Raw genomic sequence first — 6299 nt, 5'->3', positions numbered from 1 at the left:
AAAGAAAAAAACAGACCCGTTACAAAGTGGGAAAAATATATGAATAGACGCTTCTCAAAAGAAGACATATGAGCAGCCAACAGATACATGAAAAAGTGCTCAGCCTTACTAGTTATCAAAGAAATGCAAATTAAAACCACACTTAGATACTAACTAACTCCAGTCAGGACAGTCATCTTCAATAACTCAAAAAACAACAGCTGCTGGAGAGGATGTGGGAAAAAGGGAACACTTCTCCATTGTTGGTGGGAGTGTAAACTAATATAACCTCTGTGGAAAACAGTGTGGCAGTTCTTAAAAGATCTAAAAATTGACCTTCCATATGGCCCTGAAATCCCCCTACTGGGAATATACCTGGAGGAGAAACTCAGATCACTCTGTGAAAAAGATACCTGCACATGCATGTTTATTATAGCATTATTCATAATATCAAAAACATGGAACCAACCATGCTGTCCATTGAAAGTGTACTGGATAAAAATAATGTGGGGCAACTTCCTCAGGTCCCCTTACACTACAAGAAATCCCTTTCTTTGCTCAACCATAAGCAGCAACTCTTCATCTGTTTAAGTTTTATCATAAGATTATAGCAGTTCAGTCACATTTTCAGGCTCCACTTCTAATTCTAGTTCTCTTACTATTTATTTCCTTTGCATCTGAGGTTACTTCTTTCACTAAAGTCTTGAGGCCTTCAATGTCATCCATGAAGGTTGAAACCAACTTCTTTGAAATTCCTGTTAATGAAAATATTTGGATCTCCTCCCATGGAGCAGGAATGCTCATAATAACATCTAGAGTGCTTAATTATTTCCAGAAGATTTTAAACTTATTTTTCTTGAGATTCATCAAGGAAATCACTATCTAAGGTAACTGTAGAATTACAATATACATGCCTTAAACAATAAGATTGGAAATTGAAATCACTTCTTGATACATAAGTTGTAGAATGGAAGTTGTGTTAGCATAAAAGAAATATTAATCTCTTTGTACATTTTCATCAGTGCTCTTGTGTGATCATATGCATTGTCACTGAGTGGCAATATTTTTACAAGTAATCTTTTTTTCTAAGCAACAGGCCTCAACAATGTACTTAAAATATTCAGTAATCCACGTTGTAAACAAATGTGCTACCATCCAGGCTTTGTTGTTCTATTTAATAAGCACAGACATGGTCTTGTCTTAAGTGTCCTGGTATTTTCAGAATGGTAAATGAACACTGGCTTCAACTTAAAGCCCTCAGTTGCTTGAGTCCCTAACAAGAGTCAGCTTGTTTTCTGAAGCAGTTAAAGCAGGCATTGACTTCTTCGTGCTGTTTTGTTTGCATTACAAATGGTGCACCTCTTCATCAATTATCTTACCTAAATTTTCTGGATAAAATGCTACTTCATCTTGCATTTCTATATTATGAAGACTGCTCCTACTTTAAACCTAATGAACCAACCTCTGAAGCTTTGAACTTTTCTTCTGCAGCTTCCTCACCTCTCTCTGTCTTCATAGAATTGATGAAATTAAGAATTTTGCATGGGATTAGACTTTGGCTTAAGGAAATGCTGTCTGGTTTAATCTTTTATCCAGATCACTCAAACTTTTTCATATCAGCAATAAGGCTGGTTATATTTTCTTATTATTTCTGTGTTCACTAGAGTAGCACTTTTAATTTATTTCGATAATTTTTTTTTCATTTACAACTCGGACATTTGAAATGAGAGGTTTTAGCTATTTTGGTTTTTGACATGCCTTCCTCATTAAGCTTAATTATTGTAGCTGTTGATTTAAAGTGAAAGATAAGTGACACTTCCTTTCACCTGAACAATTAGAGGCCATTGTATTATTATTAACCGACTAATTTTAATATTGCTGTCTCAGAGAGTTCCGAGGAGATAGAAACAAATAGGAAAATGTTCAGTTGATGGAGCAGTCAGAACATACACGGTATTTATTTATTAAATTTGCCGTCTTATGTGGGCATTGTTTATGGCACCCAACACAATTATAGTAGTAATAGTTGATATCACTGATTCTATATCACCATAACAGATCTAATAATAGTGAAAAAAATTGAAATATTGCAGAAATTACGAAAACGTGACACAGAGATATGAAGTGAGCATATGCTGTTGGAAAAATTAGACTTGTGTCATGCAGGGTTGCCAGAAAATTTCAGTTTGTAAGAAATGCAGTATCTGAGAAGTACAATGAAGTGAAATGTGATAAAAGTTGTGTCCATAATTAAACACTATGACTAGTGTATAATATATAATAGTGTTATTAAAATAATATCTATAGAGAATTTTAATGATGTCATCAAATATCTACCTACTTTTCCTATAAGTATAGGAATATATTTTTAATGTGTATGTTGGACTTTTGAAATATTGTTTTGCAACAAACTCAAATGCATAGACTATGCTTCACAAATATGACTAAGACAGATCAGTTTCTAGATCATGCTCAGCGTGCACATACTGAATTGTTAAATAATTTATACCATCAGCTGGCTGGTGAAAATAACTGGAAAATGAAAACTGTTTTCCTATTCTGATTGCATCCACTGACACAGACGAAAGAACTGTCGAGATGAGGATCTGGCAATATTTTCTTTTTCACTCATAATTATTTTGCCTCCCCCAGTTTTATGCCTCTTTCTTAATTCTTGTTTCTAAATACAAAACAAACTCAACTACAAAACAGTAGTTGAAGTTCTTATAATCTTGGGGTTTTTTTTTGTAATATGTAAATGTGAATATATATATATATATATATATATATATACACACACACACACACATGCATGCACACCATGTATATATATATATAACTATATACTGAACTGTATAAATATATAAAATGAAACCTGAAACCAAAAAGTATTTTAATAATAATTCGCTTAGACTTTTTAGTTATAATATTTTTTACACAAAGTATATATTCCATATTTGTTAATTTAATTGTTTAGACTTTTAATATTGCTTATATTAAATTAGAGATATTTTAAATTCATGTTTGTGAATTTTGATTCTACTTAGCTTTTTCCCATCCTCAGTTCAGAAAATACTTCTAGACTTGATATTCTCACAATCTACTCCAGAGAAGTGAATCTCTCTTCAGCTAATAAGTCAGTTTGAAGGGCATGGCAGAATGCACTGTGGGAAAAATAAAAAATAGATGGTGAATTTCTGCTTTTGACTACAATGAAATACAGAGTTTGGACTTAAACTCATTCCACTCAAAATCAAAAACATTGGAACAAAATTAATAAAACAATGTTTTTCAGACATTAGATGCCAGGTAGTAAGGTCTGTGAACTCCAAGAAAAGAAAATGAGTTTGGAAAGCAATCTTTTAAAAAAATTATTATTCTTTATTTTATTATAAAGATGTGGGGTAAAATTCAGGGTTAGGTATACAAACGTTGATTATGAAGGTACCCTTGTTGATGAAGTATGACCCTCCCTCCCCCAGCAGTTTCCCTCAACTGCCAATCCCACCCCCACTCTCCTGAAAGTTTCCCACTACTGCCAATCCCTTTCTTAAAGTTTTATAAAAATTGTTCAAGGTCACTTATGAGTGAAAACATATGGTACTCTGTTCTTTGTTTCTGTGATAGATCACTGAGTATGATTGACTCTAAATCCATCCAAGTTGTTGTGAAGTCCATATGTTCGTCCTTCTTTATGGCTGAATAATATTCCATTATGTATATGTACCACATTTTAAAAATCCAGTCCAGCTTCGATGGACAACATGGTTGATTCCATGTTTTTGTTACTGTGAATAGAGCTGCAACAATCACACGTGTGCAGGTATCTTTTTTGTAGAATGATTGAGTTCCTCCAGGTATATTCCCAATAGGGAAATGGCTGAGTCATATGGAAGCTCAATGTCTAGTTCTTTCAGAAATCACCACACTGTCTTCCAAAGAGATTGCACTAGTTTGCATTCCCACCAGCAGTATATAAGGGTTCCTTTTTCTCTGCATCCTCGCCAGCATCTGTTGTTGTTTGTTTTATTAATCGGCCATTCTGAGGTTAGGTTGTTTCTCCATGTGGTTTTGATTTGCATTTCTCTGATAATGAGTGAAGCTGAGCATTTTTTCATTTGTCTGTTGATTGCCCGTATATCTTCTTTTGAGAAGTGTCTATTCATGGCTTTTGTCCACTTCTTAATGTGCTGTATATTTTGATTCTTTTCAGCATTTTTGAGTTCCTTGTAGATCCTATAGATGTTAGGCCTTTGTCAGATATGGAGTTGGCAAATATTTTTTCCCATTCTGTGGGCTGCTACCCTGCTCTCTTGATGGTTTCTTTTGCTTTGCAGAAGTTTGTTAGTTTGATGAGGTCCCACTTGTCTATGTTATTTCTTAAAGTATGGGCATTTAGGGTTCTAATCAGGAATAGGTTGCCAAATCCAATTTCCATATGGATGTCTCCTGCATTTTCTAAGATTCTTATAGTTTGAAGTTTTATGTTTAGGTCTTTGATCCATTTAGAGTTAATTTTTGTGTCTGGTGATAGGTAGGAGTCCTGTTTCAATCTTCTGCATGTGATCAGCCAGTTTTCCCAGCACCATATACTGAATAGATTCTCCTCTCCCCAGTGGTTGTTGTTGGAGGACTTGTGAAATGTGAGTTGGTTGAGAAATTGAGGCTTTGATTCCAGAATCTCTATCCTGTTTCATTGGTGTATATGCCTGTTCTTTTACTAATACCAAACTGTTTTGATTACTGTAGCCTTATAGTAAAGTTTGAAATCTGGAAGTGTGATATCTTCTGTTTTGTTTCTTTTGCTAAGGATTGTTTTGGCTATTTGTGGGCATTTATATTTCCATATGAATTTCTGTATAGTCATTTCCAGGTCTGAGAAGAATGATGTTGGTAACTTAATGGGTATTGTGTTGAATCTGTATTTTACCTTTGGTTGGATGGACATCTTAACAATGTTGATTCTTCCTATCCATGAGCATGGAAGTTTCTTGTTGTACTGTATTCTCTGTTGATTCATGCTCTGCTATTCTCTTGGGAAGTGTGTGGTCATTCTTTTTTTTTTTTTTCTTTTCTGTGCTTAATACCTTTTTATGTGCCTTCTGTAGAGCTGGTCTGGAAGCCTCATAATCTCTTAGGGATTGAATATCTGGGAAGGCTTTTAATTCTTCATCACTGATGAAGCTGAGCTTGGCTGGATAGGAAATTCTTGGTTGAAATTGTTTATCTTTGTGGGCTTTGAATATAGGGCTCCAGTCCCTTCTTGCTTGTAGTGTCTCTGCTGATAGGTCTGCTTCTATTCTGATTGGTTTTCCACAGTAGGTAGTCTGACCTTTCTATCTTGCTGCCTTCAGTATTTTTTCTTTTGTGCCTTCTTCGTATATGTGAATTACTATGTGTTTAGGGGTTGGTCTTCTCATTTGATGTGTTATGTGGGTTCTCTGTATCTCTTGTGCTTGGTTGGTCACGTCTCTGGTGAGGTAGGGAACGTTCTCTTGTATTACCTCCTGGAATACTTGCTCCAGGTTTTTCTCCATTTCTCTTTCTTCTGGGGTACCAATTAGGCATAGGTTTGGCCTCTTTATATAATCACACATCTCTTGTAGGCTTTGTTCTTTCTTTCTGAGTCTTCTTTCTATGTTTTTTTACAGATCACGTTAATTACATGCTCTGGTCTTCAAGTTCTGATATTCTTTCTTCAGCAAGATTAATTCTGCTTTCCATGCTTGTCATCTTGTTATTTATTTCCTGGATGAAATTTTGTATTGCCAAAATCTCTGTTACAAGTTTTTTCAGTATTGCATCTTATCTTTCTTGAGTCTTATTCAATCTTTCCATCCATTTCCTAATCCCTGTAATATTCTAAAGCTAGTAGTTGGAGATTTCCATTGTTTGGGCATCAATGCCTGATTTTTCATGAATTTTGTCTTTGGTACACTTGAAATTGCCTGTGGTCTTCCTTTGGTTTTTCCTCATTTTTTACAGACCTCAAGTTTTTTTTCTTTTGTTCTGTTATTCAGTATCAGTGGGAGGGGCTTCCCCTTCTCATGTTTGCTCAGTCCTCTATTCTCCCCTGTTCTGTGCTGTGGGTTTGCTCACTGATCTCTTTGGAGTCCTTCCTTGTCCTTTTCTGGCCACACCCTTTGTCCCGTGGATGGATCAGGGTAGGGGGTTGAGTGCCTGGAACTCAGCATTTATCAGATCCCTCTGAAGTTTGTGCTTTCAGAATATTCCCTCTGGGTCATGATCAGTCCCTGAGTAGTTGATCTGCTAGTCACAAAGCTCGGATCTGTTGCTTTGTGGTGAGCAAATCAGAGTGC

This window comes from Carlito syrichta, unplaced genomic scaffold, assembly GCF_000164805.1.
Source record: "Carlito syrichta isolate Samal-C Ts95f unplaced genomic scaffold, Tarsius_syrichta-2.0.1 Scaffold304474, whole genome shotgun sequence".
Taxonomy (NCBI): domain Eukaryota; kingdom Metazoa; phylum Chordata; class Mammalia; order Primates; family Tarsiidae; genus Carlito; species Carlito syrichta.
This window is presented reverse-complemented; position numbering follows the sequence as displayed.